We start from the raw sequence: 18,278 nt of genomic DNA on the forward strand, positions 1-18,278 counted from the left end.
CACTGTGTTTAAACCGCAAATGCTCACTGGTGCATGCTGTGCGTATGTGTGTGTGTTTGTGCATCTTGCACAACGCTTGTGCTTTCTCACATAACTCGCATGATAGTCATACGCATCCTGTTTTATCGTCTTTAAGCACCGGCGCTGCAGCGGCCATTTACGCTTGCGCTCCATTTAAAATTGTTTCGACCTCTTTACGGTCGACTTCGTTCTTTTTCACGCAAAAATACCGTATATCGCACCAAACAGAAAATAGGACTGCTTAAATGAGTCTTAATTTCAAATTTAGATCTATCTCATTTCGTATACAAAATAAATCTTTGTTTAGTATAAATTTTATTATATATGTATTATACTTTACACAATTTTATATATAAACCTACAATACTGTTTCGTGATCAAGTACAATAATCTTAAATCATACACACAATGATTCGACTAATCGAAAACACCTGGAATATTGTAAAATATTACGATCGTTACTCGAATCTCATATCAAGAGCGAATCAGATGAAATATTCCGAATGATTGAAAGCAAATCTTGTAAAGTTTCATGAAAGAATTTACGTGAGCGAAGTGTTAAGAACGCATGTATTGGAGCAAAATTATAAAGAGGAGTCGTATAAAAAAAATATTACGACGTCCGACTCGTTTTAACCGTCAGCGGAGTAATGCTTATATTCATAGCGCGGAAACATATCCGACGAGTAAGCCCGACTGCCTCGTTTTCCCAAGCAGAAATACTCATAAATAACGATCAACGTCACGATTAATTTATCCTCACGCCGACGCGGCGTGGCGGCGGTCGCTGCTCCGCTATTGCATTTTCAAGAATCAGACAGGGGGCGGGCTTAATGGACCGCCATTCAACAAAGACATTATCGCCGATTTCCTCGGTAAAAATTGCTATTGACCTCTTTATCGCGGCGATAACGCTTTGTTTCTTCGGGCATAACGACGGACACGAGGCGGAGCAACGGAGCTTCGAGGGGGAAACGCGAGAAAATTAAGTTTCCGGCGGAATGAATCCGCGAACAAAGAGAATTCCTCGTTTCACCGTGCGCGTGTCTCGAAAAAAGGATGGGCCGGATTGAGGTCGGCGGGATAGCCGCGCTCACCGTTTATTTTGCATTTTCAGCAATCAGGCACGTCCCGCGGGGGAGGGAGGGAAAAAAAGTCAATTTGTACTTGCGGAGTAAGCGCTTCGCGCCGAGCACGGCACGAGTTAAGGGCGAGATTGCTGTAGAGGCAGCAACTACGAGGGCACGCGCGCGCGCGCGCGCCATCCTCGAGATCGCAGGTGTGGCTAAAATACGCACCGCCGGTCGAATTTTTTGCAGTGAAATTTATTCGATTGAAAATATCGGGGAGAAACGCTATATTCGGACGTTTCAATAAATTGATAAAAACGGGAAATATTGGCGCATTGTTTGCGCGGATTGTGCAATACAGTTTCTGCCAGGCGCGCGAGCGACTAGTATTACTAATAAATTCCAGAATTGTTGAAATCAATTTTAGCAATGAATTTATTGAAACCGAAGTTGGAGAAATGGTTGATATTCGATAAAAGCTTGATGGCGCACTTAATCATTGGTATATATTAACAAACGAGCAAAATTATATCATCTTGTGGATTCGAAATGTAAATGCAACAAAAGCTCCGTGATAAAGTCGAACAAAGAATCGAAGTTCACGTGTGGCATCTGTTTTTCTCCTCAAGCGCTACCACAAACGCTCCTGTTAATGTTTGTTACACAACATTGTCGCTCACTCTGTACAGCGCTTTTTCAACGCTTTTTTTTTGCGCGACAACCACGAGAGAGCGGAGATGAGCGCGCTGGTGCGCGCTTCATCGAGATCATCGATCAATCGAAGTGCGGTGGTAAAAATGCAGAATGCCGATCGCGTGCACCTGCATATCGCGACACGCACGTGCGACCTTTGGGGGCAAGGGTGGGAACGAGAGAGGAGGGGGCAGGAGGGGGGCGAGGGAAGGGAGCGGAGGTAGGCCGGAGCCCCGACCAGCGGATCGACCGCGGATCTGCAAACGATCGTTTCAATTAACGGCGACAATGGCGTGGCGCATCGGCCGATGCGCCGCAAATAGTAAGCCAATCCGGCGTGTACACGCGCGGAAATCATCGACGAGTTCGGCGCCAAACACCGGCCGCCGAACTGGTTTAATCCCTCGCGATCGCGCGCGGTCCGAAACTGATGTTTACCGTGGCGGATATTTGCGACGTAATTGTGCAATGAGTTTAACAGGATTGCATTTTGCGCAAACGAATCTATGCTCCAAACAATATGGTTGCTCGACAATAAATATTTTTTTAATACCAACTTTTTTCCACTGCCGATAACATCGTGACCAAAACGTACAGTGATTTCAATGTGTCTAAATTCGATTAAATAGAAACAATAATCTGTCACTAACATTGATCATTCTTCCTGCCATTGCAATTTAGAGCGACGAAAGCAGTACTAACAAGTAAAATAACGCTCATCTTCATAGTTCATAGCTGATCTTCATAGTTAAAAAAAAAAGATAAAACATTCGGATTAGGAATCATGTGATTTAATGGGGGTCAAGGTGCACGGCATTGCCGACAGCGTGCATCGCAGGCGGCCTGATTTACGGTACTGGCGCAGTAACCGCGAAATTAAAACCGATCGATTCAATCAGCAATAACGGGGATATGCAATGCGAGGGATGTACGCGTATCAGAGGAGCGCGACGTTACGCGGAAATAATTGGACGGTTCGAACTTGCATACAAAGGAGAGGCGCTGGCTAATTCTGCCGATTAACAAAACCGATGTATCGGCAATCGGATGCGTAACACGAGCTTACGCGAATTCCAACTAGGTGACATGAATTAAACATTTGATCGAGCCGCCATTATAACGCGATAATTTTCAAGTCAGCAGATACAAATGGATCTAGTTGGAAATTGTGTTACTTAATTTTTGGAAGAAAAACTTTCTCTATAAAGAAAATTGGCAACAAATTTGTTTCACGAAGATTCAAATTATTTAGCTGCATTATTTAGCTATATTGTTATCCGTAGTACAAAAGAAAGAATTGCAGATCCTTGTGCAATAAGTTTAAAAGTACCTAACTCTTTTATTTTAATATTGATTATATATCGCAATCTTAAATAATTATTTTTATAAATAATATAAAATATATTATGAGCGCGTATTATTACAGTATTATACTCTATCTTACATTATAACAACTTATAAATAAATAGTTAAATAAATTAATAGTTTAGAGCTCTAAATAAGAATTTAAAGTTCAAGTATTATTACAGATATACAATTATACATGCAATTCTCCAACTTTATTAATCAAACATTATTAATGAATTTAAAAAAATGTATTTAAAATTTACTTTTATTAAAATAGAATCATGGAAAAAGTTACAATAAAAGTTTCGCTATGCTTCACTAACTGTCAGTTAAAAAACATGGCTACAGAATGACTTATGTTCATTTTCACCGCCGAGGAGAAGCGTAAATCTATATGTTACAGTACATCGTTGCAGTTGTGGCACGTTATTCTCTAATTATTAATCACATCAAATACTATTGTATAATTAATTTAAGAAACCTAATAAAAATTTATTTTAATTAGAGTAGCTGTGGAATTATGGAACAAATTATTTTTCAACAAAAATCGCCATCAACCGCCAGTTAAAAATGCTGCCGCTCACGTTCGCTTCCACTACAGAGCACCGTAAATTCACGACGTGGCATATTGTCGCCGCGTAACTTCTCCTCTGTTTAATCCTCTTTAGCTTATCCAATGACCATCCGCCGCCGTCGAACGATCGGCGGCCCGAAAACAATCGATGCAATTAACAGTAGCGGCGCGTGCGACGCACGAAACGTCCCATCGAGGTGATACATCGGTCGCAGCATCTGCTCGAACCGCTCCGGCGCACGGAGAAACGTCGATTCAAATTGAGAGGACACAGCGGAGGCGCGTCCAAAAGGGTAAACGCGGACACCATCGCGGGCGAAAGGGGGACCTAGAAAAGGGGACGAGTGACGCGGCGCAGCGCGGCGCGGCGCAGCGCGGCACAACTCGAAGAGGATGGAAGTACGCGCGGGTACAGTTTGATTTGCGGCGTGTCGTTCAGTCGATTGCTCTCCAATTGCGCCCTGGCACCGGCGGCATCAGCCTGGCACGGTTTCGCCTATACAGGGTGCTCCGCTAAGATTCGCATCAAACTTTGAAACCGTGTTCTACCACGAGCTCGTGTAATTATTTTTTTTTTTCATGATTTCCAAATCTTTAATGTAGACTTAATTAAGATTTTGCCAATTGGAGATTTCGCTCGCGCGAAAAAAAGATCTGCTATCCGTTGCATTTTCTTAAAATTTAAATTTCATCAAAAATATTGGAGCTTTAATGCTTCTGAATATCTCTTGTAACGTATGTTTATGCATAAATGTTTATTTATAATATCAAAATATATAACTATAATTTAATATTATTTTACATATGTAAAAAAAGTTAAAGTATATTTACAAGACATCGAATCTATTTTTTTAAAGAGATGAAAGAGCTAAAACCAAATAACTAATTCAATTATTATGTTACTGTGGATGATTCTGGAAAAATTTTATTTTATTTTTTCAAATTTTTGTGAAGAAAAATATATGCGATTCAAGTTCGGTATTGCGAAACCGCCTTGTATACACACCGACGCCAGCGCAACGGGATGCGGCGCCGCGCGAGGATGATAAACCACCCCCTCGGCCCGGTGCAAACTCCTCCCTAAGATAAATAAATCGAGGACCGCTTTCGCGAAAACGACGGGAATCGAAATGTTGGCCGCCCGATAAATCGACGTGTCGCGTGTACGGAGGCGTGAATAGGCGAGTTGGCAAATAATGAGCGTCCGACCGGGTGCGAGGACCCATCACGGGATCGAGGGTCTCTCTCGCGTGTACAAATTCACGCGGTGATAGTGCATGCTGTGCGTACGTGTATGAGTGTGGATGATCGATCGGATTCGCTTCGTATTACGTTTCTTTCGTCTGAGAACGTGACAAAGATCGCGTGAATTTCCGTCTTTATTCAAACACGACGTTTTATGATAAAAAAAAACCAATGTGTATGATAATTTTACTTATAATTCTATACAAGTCGATTCATTGACACACAATCTTCTCTTCTATTTAGAATCTAAATAAAAATATTAATTGTATTTCTATATGATTTTGCGATTCCAAATATAAAAATCTAAAATACTGGTAAAAATAATCAAGAGAGAGATACATTTACTAGTGCAATTAAAAAGAACTGGTATTGCGTGCTTAAAATCAATAATTCAAAGTTTTACTAAAACTTTAAACATATATACTTAATTTTAATTTCTTTATACTTTTATGCAGCATCGCCTGCTATTCACATTTGTTACGGGCAATCATCCAAGTTTGGAAAAACGAGAACTTTATTTTAAGACGAATGGGAGGAGGCGTTGGAGAAGAACATACATATACGTCAAACGAAATTATATTCTCACAAAAACACTCCAGACATGCGAGCACAATTGTCGATCGGTGCATTTCCGTGTCGCGCGTCGTTACCCCGCGTTGATTTACTTGTTTACCGGCGCGCCGGCATATTGATTTATCCGAAAGAAAGCGCATCGCGCCGTCCTCCCCGAAGTCGTCGGGGTGTATGTATGCAAAAACCGGCGGCCGCGATGTATGCGGCAGCGCCGGGGAACAAATAAAACACGATATCGCCCGACAAATGTCAAAAGCAAAACTTGGGTTCGCGAGCGCGCGCGGGTTTGTGTGTATAGGTATAGGAGCTCCGCTTGGAATTTCACATAAATTTCAACGCGCCCGAATCTCCAGTTCAGTCTACTACCATTGGAAATATCGTCCCGCCAACGTATTTACGCGATCAATAAGTGTCTTCAAGCATTGTATCTCTCTCTCTCTCTCTATATACATATGTATTTCCTCGTCACGCCTTATCAAATAAGTATTTTTTTTTTATTTTCAAGAAAGACGATTAACAAGTAAAATAATAATATATAGATCGTCACGGAAATTGTATTCTTCAAGATAAGTAGAATAAACGTGCCAGGCAGAGCCTTTTTGTGTCATCGGCAATTTTTTTTTTACCACTTGCACGCTTGATGCTAAAAAGTATCGATATTTGCGAAATTTTACACCGGACGACGGTCGACAGCCCACTGAATTTAAGTATTTCAACACGCCGCACTGTCTTGAGCGGCGGACGAGGTCGACGAACTAATATCGAGCGCGTATGCACACGACTGCATCCCATCCATCAGGCTGACATCGGTCCTCTTCAGATGTCGGGGAGTAAAAAAAAAGCGATAAAGGAAGGATATACAAGCCGACATAGCAGGCACCGAACGTACCAATTAACGCCCGTAAAATCGTTCGATGTGGTGTGAAGATGTCTGGGACGCGATCCAAATTGCGTTATTATCGCGATCGGGCATCCGGAGTCGGAACGCGTTACGGATGATGATCGAGCTGAACGACATGCGGAGATGGCGGATTAATAGAATGAACGCGTCATCCGCGTGGAAATAACGGGAGTCTTCGCTGATCGCGAAGAGTCGACGCCTGATCTCAATGTGTACATCAGCGGCGGTACATGCCCACTTTGTTAATTGCGAAAAACTATTTGCACGACAGAACGCTCATTACAGCTTATCGCTATATGAATACGCGAGTTTAATTATGCAACTTCAATTGCGAGCCGACGAGGTATGTACGTGCGCGAGGGATTTAAAATCTGAAAAAAATATAAACGCATCCGCTTAAACTTAAAATATTACCGGCCTCGTACGTACCGTCGTTCTCCGGGAGAATTGTTTTTCACGGAAAGATATATCCGTTTCACGAAATTACCAATTCAAATTTCCGCAACGTCAAGCTGACGAGAACGTACGCTGTTATATTTTTCCTCCTTTCCCTCGGATACACATCTCATACGATGAGAATGAAGGATTAATTCCTAGCGTGGCCGGTACGCGCGACACACTTCTTTTCTCGTTCGATTAGCTAACAAAAAATTCAACAATGTCCTTAAATAAAAAAAAAAAAATAGTGGCGGAAAAAAAGACCGGCGCGGTCTTATCCGCGGTCGCGACAGCTACAAATGAGTGTATGTACGTGACTCTGCGTAAGACCGCTGGAACTTGGTGCGCCGTTTAATGCAACGGTGCCCTCGCTAATCGCGACCGTGCACGTTACTCCGAACGGCGCACGCAACGTCGGAAGGAGAGTTACGTGAGCGATATCGCGAAGCGCGCGACGAGCCGTCGAACGCATTAATGAAATGGGTTTTACCGTCCGGAGACACGAAAACTCCCATGGTGGATTCAGAAAGAGGGGAGCTTTTTCTCAGCTTTAATCAATCTCCGCCGCAAACCGTGATTTTCTAAACTCTGCACATTGCCTCGATTGTGATCAACTTAGTCGAACGATCGGCCGAATTTTCTCTGCCCGTCTACATTTCACAACAATTTGATTCGCTGCAGCATACATTTACAACTCGTAAAAAATTTTGGTTCTCAAAAATTATATTAAATTTATGCATTTAAATTATACATTTTCAGTAAATATTATTTGCCGAATGAAAATTTAATGTTTAATTTAACATCCGTAAATCTCAAACTAGAAAAACGTCCGGCTGGATATTATTTTGGTGTGTGGAACTACCATTCACAAAAACAAAGTAATTTTGTTAATTTTGCACCCGGATTGTCGGTGCATCACGGACACCTTGTATATACTAAAAAAAATCCTTTGATTTCCATGCATCGCTTTTTTTGCATCGTCGGACGATTTACCGGGTAGGAGAGAACAGAAACGAGTCACAGAAGGCTTGCGACATTCCCATTAAAAAAGCATTTCTACAACATTATCGTTTACGTCATGAAGATTAATAGTTCCATGTACGGCAAATGGAAAGTTAAGGATCAAAAACAAATAGATATCATACATCATACATTTACGGAATAACGAGGTCGCAATCCAAGATTATCAGGATTATTCTGTTTTTCATTTGCTCATACAAAAGTGTGCCCCATTACATTGCACATGTTACTTTTTTTAAAGATGTATTTGTTATATTATGTCAAAATGGGCTTTCTTATATAAAATTCAGATAATTTTAGAGTTACAGTTATTTTAGATTCTAAATATTTAAAATCTTTATACACTTAATAGTTCAAATTTTGATATACTCTTTTTTTTTATATATATCACATTTTCTAAAAAAAAGCAAGCAAATAAGCAAAAAAAGTCATGATGTAATGAATTGCTCCGTTATCTAGTGGATAAGGAATAATTACGTTAATCTAATTAGCGTCAAATGATGCTAAATTATTATCGACAGTGTATTCGTCATATTCACTTAATCGCTACAATTGTTTAAGAGCCTAATGAGGCTGAAGCGTATATACGAACGCTAGAACGGATCGATCGATATTAATACGATGCTCAACGTCGTTACGCACAATGAATAATCCACCTAGCCATTCTAATTGCAAATGAGAGCGTATTCCGTGTATGATCGCTGCAGCGATTTAGTGATTTAGTTGATGCAATGGTTTGTTAATTGTCTCTGAACACGTCATTGTATCGAACCAACGAGGCTCGGCGTGCAGCGTGGACTAAGTCGAAAACTTGAGCTTCCCAAGTCTTATTTATCGATTAATAAGACGGTTTAGAACATCTTAAATTCTGAGAGAATTCCTTCTATTAATAATTTAGTTTAATATATATATAATTATTATTGTTTCATTAATAACTTTGCAAAATATTAAATACAATTACTTATTACAAAAAAATATAAAAATTCATAAATCAATATAATAGAGTATAAAATCTATAATTGAGTTTGCGAAAAGATCTTATCAGATTGCCAATACATTTGATGTAATATTCTTCAACACTATAAAACTCTCAGTTACATGAATATAAAACGATGTTGCTTAAGAGTATGATGAAATCACTGAGTGTATCAACTGCGAGAGAAAATGTGTGTCGTTTTATAGTTGCTGCGACAAGTCGAAGCGGTTGTTGCGACATTACATCATCAATTGCGGCGGAATACGTAACATTATCGATTGAAATGAGTTGGTCGAAGAAAGTGACCGGATGGCAACCATATATCGTTATGGAATATATTTTAGCTGCGTCGAGGTATGTATAATACATACCATTGACGGGAAATCAGACAGGAATGTTAAAAACGTCGCGCAATTGTATTCATTAGCTCGCATTTAATTGCTGTCTGTGCAATATTTAAATAATTTCCCCCAATCGGTAATTTAATTGCCGTTAAATTCGTTAAAATACCAACGATCCATTGTCGAAGTACGAATAATTTTTCTATTATTATGGTTCCTTTTTCTCCTTTTTTTGGAAAATCATTAAATTATAATTTTTCTGTAATCGCGGAAAGTAATATTGTACATAATTTATTATAACTTTAAACGATTTCTCTACAAGATTTTATATAAATTTTAATTTAAATCTGTTTATACATCCTAAAAATATTCAAATATTAAAAAAAACTTTTTAAACGAACGACAAATTATCTGTTTTCGTAACACAAGTTCTTCTCTTCGAAAACTTTCAAACATCTGACAATTTAATGCAAATTTGTTTTTAAAAGAAGCAGAAAAATAATAAACAGGACTCTTGTGTGATTCGCGCTGTTCGCAGTTTCCCGTTTTAAAAATGGCCATACCGAATAAGTTCGCGAAATCGTGGTATTCATAATGCACTAAGTGTAAAGTTTGTATCGAAGCCGCGAGTTGCCTCGCGAGGCGAACGACTCTGTGAGAGTGGCGCGCGGAAAGATAAACTTCGAAAGTTAAAAGTAACTCGGAGAAAGAAAGGGATGGGACGTAAGAAAGCTTGGAATGAGAAAAGGAATACCGTTCTCACAAAAGAAAGAGCGAGAAAATTTATCATACTCCGAGAAGACTCACTTAGAACACAAACAGAAATACGCAGAAATAGAAATAAGACAGACAAAAGAAAATATAATTGTTTGAAATTTTTAAGAAAAATGTGTAATTACATTTATTCAATAGCGAGTCTGCACTTGTGTATCATATTCTGCTTGAATCCTACGTTTCACTCTGTGCTCTATTTGCCACATCGATCACGCGGTATCCCTGAGGAAAATGCGAACGCTTAAGTTCCCTCCGTCACGCTCTCGCCCGCGACAGACCCGCTAATTACGGTGCTCAGCCAATTAGCTTCTTGAAAAATGATGAGAGGACCACAATCCCGGTGGTGCCGATTAACGCGAACTCGTCAAAAGTACGCGCGAAAGTGGGTCTAAAGCGACCTATTTCTTTCCCTCTCGCGATCTCGGGACTTTCCCACGACTCGCGCGCTTCGCGTCCGACTCGGGAGGATTTAATTACGTTTCTACGGACCCGGGGGCAAATGAGGGGATAATGGGCCAAGAGTACGTCATAGTCGAGGCTCTCTTCAGGGATCGAGGAGCCTCGGCGACGTCGAGACCGCGAGACCGCGGCTCGACTTGCGCCCGCAGATGAGCGCTGGGTATTCATAATTGGTTATTTAGCCTGCGGAACACCGTGAGGGTAATCTAACTCTTCTTAACCCGCATAAGAAAGAGAAGAAAAGGAGAAAAAGAAATTCTAGTTGTTGCGTGCTCTCGGACACAAGCTGCTTCTAACATGTCTACAATTACTTATTTTTTATCGGTCTTTATCTTTATTAGCTATATACAGATGCATGTAATCGGGAGCATTAATGCCGGTGCTCCAGTATTTATAAGAAAATAATATATATATGTACATTTTTCTTATTTTTTACAATAAAAAAATAGGTTTTTTTAAAATAAAGTCTCTATGTACGTTGTACGTGCTGTACGCAAAAAAATACGGTGCACTGAATAACGCACTAAATAATTAATGTTTCCATATGTGTTTATATATACTACATTTTTATTACGATTCTTGATATTCGCAAAATCATGTATGGTGCAAATTAACGAGTTATTGTGTAGCCGTTATTTACAAGCGGAGTTATTGAAAAAATTCGTAAATAATTTCTAGAGCGTTCTCGCTCGAAAACCAAAAAATTCGCGAAAAATTTAAATTTTTCTATCAATAAATAAGGACTCGCTTTTTTTTTTAAGAGGATTAACGCTGCATAGTGCCGTGCTATAGCGCGAAGCCGATAGATTCAGGTCAAAAATGTATAAGGCGGATAACGCGCGCGTTCGCGCATGCGAGAATACATCGCCTTCGGAATGCATAATACATCGGTCGAGCGAGGAGGGACAGCGTGGCGGCAATGGAGGGATAATATATAGCCATCGTAACGTCACTATAAATATATTATGAGATAAGTCTCCGAACGCGTTATCCCTTTAAAGTGAGGTCGCGAAAGCACCCCAGGTCCTGCGGAATGGCCGATGATGACGATACTACCGGTGGGATGATGATGGCTGGAACTTCAGCAAATATTTCTCGCTCCCTTCGGCCGTAAATTCTCTTATGAGCTGAAGTTTACACGGTTATCCGTCCGTGTCTCGCGCGATATAGTGGTGACAAGGACGAGACGTCGTGTGTTTTTGCATTTTCGAAATGATTACGCAAAGTATTTTGCAAGGTAGCTTCTTTACCTTTGATAAGATATGAAAATTCAACGAGATAAAATTAATTTAACGGTTTACAATCAATGTGTTTACTTGTCTCACTGAATGCAACATTTGAATTATCTGTCATTTTGCTTTTACGCTTTACTTGACTGCCGAGATTATCATTATAGCCGTCTGAACGAGCTTTATCGTAAAACTGCCTGTTACAGGACCATTCGGATACAGTTATGATTCTTGCAGCAGTCGACAATGTTTCCCGAAAGCCGGCATCGACTATGCACAATCAGCACGTGTAATGGATCTCGTCGAGAGCCAGATATCTCATCGTACGCGATATTCATATCTTGTTCGTTCAACGCTCGCTTTTATATCCTGCAATATTCAATGTTCACTTCATCGTATATCGCCGTTACATTAAGTTAGACTTAAATAATTTAAACAAATTCATTTGATTTTGAAATACAAAATTGCTATGTACATAGGTATATAATAAAACGAGATCAGCAATCTATAGAGGAAGAAATTTTATTTTTGAAACCTATCGTAAATAACGATCTCGATTCTTTCGAAATACCGACAAGGAAGTTAACTCTCATCATTTCTCCGCGCGTATTCGAAACCACGTGTGCCACCCGTCGCTCCCGGCGAGACGCACCGTCGGGCATACACACACTCCATGCATGCTCGAGCGAAAAAATGGCGTCGTCGTACGGAGGCTACGATTGGGCGAGTGGGCAGACCCGGTGCGTGGCGTCTTAAGTAACATTTAAGGCACCTTTGTCCCTTGGTACCGCAATGATGGCTGCTGCGCGGCGTGTGCGGCGCGCACCTGCGGGAACGGAAGCGCAAAGTCACGCGCTCCCTCGTCCGCGGGCCTCGGCAACGCCGTCTCCCCGACGAGGGGTGGAAGGGCGAGGCCGCGGACGATTTATCGCTCGCGATGCCTCACGACGATAGACACGTACGCGCAGGCGGTGCCTGAGACAATGGGCAAAAAGCGCGCCGATGCCGTCCCTCCGCGCGATGCCGATATACCCCGGGATCGGCATCGCGAGGAGCGACGTTCCGCGGCGCAGGATCGGCCACAGACAATCCTTCTAGTTATGGCCGAATGGAGGGATCACCGCGCGAGATCATTGTGCGCGAAGAAGAACAAATAGTCCCGTTGATTGAGAGACTGCGGCCGCGCGCGCAGACTTTTTGCTGCAGCAGAAGGGAGAGAACACTGCAGGGAGATCCTTTCCTTTTTTTTTATTTGAGCGCGAACAGAGAGCGCGAAGTTTGTCTTTGAATACACGGCATCAAATGTTGCGCCGCCCCGCAGCACAATGACCCAAAGAGCCGCGCGTTTACCGTGCGTTGTGCTAGGCACGACATCTAATTACGTTCGCATTGTGCCAGAATGTGCGAGAGAACAAAAGATACAGGTGTACAATTAACTCATTCCCGTCTACGTTTACTTCATATTTCTGCTCTTTGTTTGGCTTCGAAGCTTTCTTTTTTTTTTCCTTTTCATACGCTCTCAACTTTGATTTAATTGGTTTCCTAAGTGAGACTAATATTTTCTCGCTATGGTACGTGCACGACCGGAAACTTGCATCTTCAATCAACGTTTCGCCAAGCGTATCGCGGCGTGTATCAAATATTTTCGATCTATATACGTTGCAACCATCGGAGAAGAATCGTATTCCCTTCTTTTTCCTTTTGGTATCCAGTTTTCGTTCCTAAGATATACTTCTATCACAAATGTTTATTTGCGGACTATTCGATGTATGCCATCCGAATAGCTTTTATAAATTCACTTGAAAACATCGAGAACCTTTAAACAATATGTAACTCTAATTTTCAGTTCGGAGAAATTTTCGGTGTTGTGTCTTACAACTCCCATTTTTGATTCTACATATAAATGGGTTTAATTCCATTTAATCTAAGTGAATCAACTTTGCCGGTAAATTCGCGAAAAACCTTTTCCTCGTAAAACGGTCCAGGGGTAATTCATACACGACCCAAAAGCAACTTGGCCTAATCTAAAAAGTCTTGTCCGGGTCTAGAAAGCAAGCGGCGCAATTACTATGGAAAAATAAACAGCGGAGAAGCCGACCCGGGGCGGTTTCATTATCGGGATTGTGAACGCCGCCCGGAGACGGCGGCGGCGCGTAACTTTCGATTCGCATTCGGAAAATACAGCTAAGAGCGATTTTCCCTCGTCCGGACCGACGTCCGCTTCCCGCGATTCGCAATCTCGCCGATCGTTTTTCTCCCGGCAACGTCCCCCGCGAGGCAAATTAAATTAACGGCAGCCTTCGGGACGTCTTCGGGGGCGAATAATTGCGCGCTTAATTGTGGCGATTCGTTTCGAAGGGCGAACTGCTTCCTGCCCGTTCATCCTCGCCGAAGCCCCCCATTCAATGCGATCCTCATCATGGGCTTCCAACCGCGCAGTCGCGGGATCATTAAAGCGGTTATCTATGATAATCTGCGAAATTGTCGAATCCTCAATATTGTGCGCAAAATGTCGAGAACAACGAACGCTGTTCGATCATTTCAGGTGAATTTTATTTGTTGCTGCGGGCAACAGATCAAATCACAATGTAAAAATACTATAAAAATATGAATAGTTCAATATTACTCGTAATAGTATAGTACAAGTTGAATTTTGATCAAATTTAATCAATAGATCAGTTGGTGCATTGTACAGCCTTAGTCATAAAGCACTCTCTATTATTAGATACATTTTCTTGAAAAGATGGTAATAAAAATCAAAGGAAAATTAACAAAATATTAAAATTGTTATAAAAATAAATTTTTATTTTTCAACAAAACTGTTTTTTAATTTATTTTTCGTTAGATATACGAACGTTTAGAGTTTGTATCAATTTGTGGAGACGCTTTGTATTTATGGCCGCAGCTTGATATTTGGAAAAATCAGATATATATATATATATATATATATCTTCAGTTACACATCTCTATTCACCTTTTCAAAATATATAAGATATTTTAAAGTTGATATGCCATTTTCTTCTAACCTGGCATGGAGGAATCGTTATAAAAATCTAGCCACGTATCCATAATCGGACCGGTGATCTATTTACATCGCCTCTACTGGCGAGAACTGCATTCGCGCCAGTAAAGATGCATACAAAGTGCGAGCTCGCGGCGATCGGCAGCGATTGGCGCTGCCGACGATTTCCTCGCTCACCACGAGCCTCGTTATCACGTGCTCCGGGGCGAGTTGCAAATCGGCAAATAACTGCGACGGTGGACCGCGATGAAGGAGCCGCGAGAAGGGCCGCGAAATCGACCGGGAGAAAATCGAGCGATGAGAGCGCGTTCCTGCCGCGAACGAATCGCGCGTAATGAGGGATAAACCGCAGACCGCTCTCGCCACAGATGTGGATAGATGCAGGACCGGTTCAAGGATAGTTCAGGGCCCCTCGGTAAAGCGAGGCTCTCGTGAAACTTAATTCTTTACGCGGGAATTCCGTGTAAAATTCCTTGGAAAAATTGAAAATTAGATTGGCGTAAAAGGCATCAAAATTATACAATAAAGTGCAACTTTAAAATTCTGAGATGCATGAGCTCTTAAATTCTTTTAAGAAAATCAAAAATAACGTAAAAACATTATAGATGTGACACTTGAATGTTTAATTTTACATATGAAAATTCAATATGCAATAACATTCCTTATGATACAAAAATTTAAATATTACCACAATCACATAAATTTTGACGATAAGATTTTAAAAGATGTTAAACATAAATTTATTTTTTAGCAAAGTTGGAATTCTCAAGAAAATCGAGGTCCTCGTAGCTATAGTATAGGGAGTAAATATATCAAGACCGGAGGTGGTTCGTTATGTACAACCAGATCTACGCGACGTGAATCCATCTGAGATTCTCGAGGCGCTTCGAGGAACACGAGCGTTTCGCGATCGATGATCGAAGTCGTTGCAACATGATGCATCCGATTACCGATGCTGAATGCGGTGGCATACGCGGAAGTGCATACACATGTAATAACACACATTATGATAAAATGTTCACGCGAGAGTTGAATTACTCTCATACAAAATTTGCATATTTGAAAATTCATAAAAAGGGAATAAGCATATAATAAATGGTACTTAATCAACCGTGAAAATTAATGAAAGTATTACTATGATGTTCATTACACCGTCAATAAATTGTTCGAACAATGTAACGCCTTAATAACAATAACAGCTACTTATTCACAACATAATTTTAAGTCATTATTATAAATATTACTACCTATAAACTACATATAATATCATTCTAAATGTATAAAACAAAATGTGCTATATAATACATAATTAAATAAAGTAATATTTTGAAAGCAGTTTAATATATCATAAATAAAGATAATTAAATAGTTTACAAACAATTGAAGAGTAACTGTAAAGAAATTTTATGAGAACACATAGTAAAGCACGCTTGAAATAATAATTCCATTGCTGTAAACATTGGTAATTGATTTTAATCATGTAATTTGTGCTCTAATTCTCGGTATACCTATATTGATACGCGTAGCACACTTTTGCTAAATTCCCCAGAGTTTCGAAGTAATCTACCTTATGAAGCCTTAATTGAATTCAAGCGGCTTATGATCCCATACAGCTACACCCCATGCATCCATGTACCAAACCGTTCAACAACACCTGACCGAACACCGGGATATATATGCACGAAAGGCGGTATATCTTCAAAGAGATTATTTCCAAACAGCGATCAAACTTCCGGCGAATTTCCGCTGTAACATAACGCTATGATTGGAAAATACTGATGATCTGTTTCTAATTGAAAATTATTTCGTACCTACCTAGCGATAAGTATATACATAGTAATATTTAAAATGCCAAGTCTAAATTGCGAATACTGTCAAAGAAATGTAAAAATTTGCATACTTTGAGCGTGATTAACTTTCGCGTAAAAACTTTTTATTTCCAACGTTTCAACACAAAGGAATATATATATATTTTGCATTTCGGTGGGAACTTTGATAATGTGCGAAAACGCTGACGAAAAGCTGCTCCTTTAAAAAGAAAAATTACCGACGCTAAACTCACATATCGACGGTGTAAAAAAAGCCGAAAGGGAAACGGCGGAAAGAATGGAAAAACGAACGCTAATTGCAATTTAACGCGCTCGTGAGTGAAGCGTGTAATTTGGTTATGACGAGTGCAAGGCTTTTCGTCAGCGAAACGTTTTCGCAATCGCTCTTCTTCCATCCACCGTGTTTTACCGATACATATCGTATCGCGATAGATTTTTGCGTGAAATTCAGAAGAGAGTGACGCTATATACATATATATCCCCCGTTGTTGCAACTGGAATCCGCTTTACGTCTGACATATACTTTTTTATGCGTTCGATCTTTCGTTAATAAAGTATTCATTGCGAAATCTCTTAAAGTTTTACGTCCCTGTCACATGAAACTTCTATTTTGTTTTACAGGTGGTGAGGAATTTATAAGAAAAGTTTCGCGCGGCAGCTCGCTCGAGTATCGCTCCTTTAAAGGCATGTCGTCGACTTTATGACAGACACCTTCGTCTTCATCGCGCGCGCAGGCATAGCCAGTTATTTATACCATCATTCTCCGGGAAGAGAAAAGGGAGATGTCTCTCATCGCTAACACAGAAAATATTTAAATGGTATTTATATATTCCCCCTTTCTAAAACAGCTCCCTTCGCTCCTTCCCTGTCGCAGCATTTTGCCGGAATAGCAAATACTTTAATTGAGCTGTCCCGCGAGATATATACCTACATATAATATTCATAGAAATTATTAATATTTAAGATCTTTCTATGTCTATAAGTTGCGCCTCTCTTTTTATATATCTGTGTCACGTCTATTATGCACTGCAATTAATAAAAATTCTGTCGTCCCTTTTCTCCTCCTCACGCCCGCTTTACCAATGAGAGAGTGGGACCGCGCAATTATCCCAATTAGTATCAAAATTCAACCACCACGGTATCACATTGACCGTCATTTGCGTGCAATATATATACTTATATAAAACACACATATACGCGCGAGCGAGGTGGGTCATTTTCAAAGAGATGCAAGTCGTTCGCTCGCCCAAGGCGACATTAGCTTAATTGCAGCTACTATGTCAGCGAACCGAGACGCGCGTTAACTCGCCGTTGAGAACGTTCGTCCACTAAATGCGAATTCGGTCAGCCGGCAAAACGCGACGGTCGAGCACGACGTCACACACTCCTTGTCGGCAACTCGGCGACGAAGAGGACGATGACGTTGGTACACACACCCGGAGACCCCAGTGGGGTCTACATGCTGTTAACAAACAGCACTCGCGCCAGGTAATTGTATAAATCACTGCGAGCGTGACAAACGACCGCGCGCACGCGACACCCGCGGTTCGGACGACACGCCGAAGTACGCTTGTACGAGCAAAATGATCGCCCTTGCAGGGCCTGGTTATTGCCTCTCGAGCCCGCTTTATCTCTAGGCATTAAACATTCTCTAGGCTAGGCTTCTCAAGGCACGTTTCTCGCCGGACATCCGAGGGATGATCTTACTGGATCTTATATTAGGATACAGCAAGCGTGAACGAATTTACTTAGGATATTCTTTGTCA

General features: G+C 40.8%; 1 protein-coding gene across 3 annotated transcripts in view; it reads right to left on the reverse strand.

Moving 5' to 3' along the window:
* The window catches only part of LOC105452157 (MOXD1 homolog 2), a 266,861-nt gene that overhangs the window by 98,733 nt on the left and 149,850 nt on the right, over window positions 1-18,278 (reverse strand). The window lies entirely within an intron of this gene.

This window comes from Wasmannia auropunctata, unplaced genomic scaffold (assembly GCF_000956235.1).
Source record: "Wasmannia auropunctata unplaced genomic scaffold, wasmannia.A_1.0 LD336037.1, whole genome shotgun sequence".
NCBI lineage: Eukaryota > Metazoa > Arthropoda > Insecta > Hymenoptera > Formicidae > Wasmannia > Wasmannia auropunctata.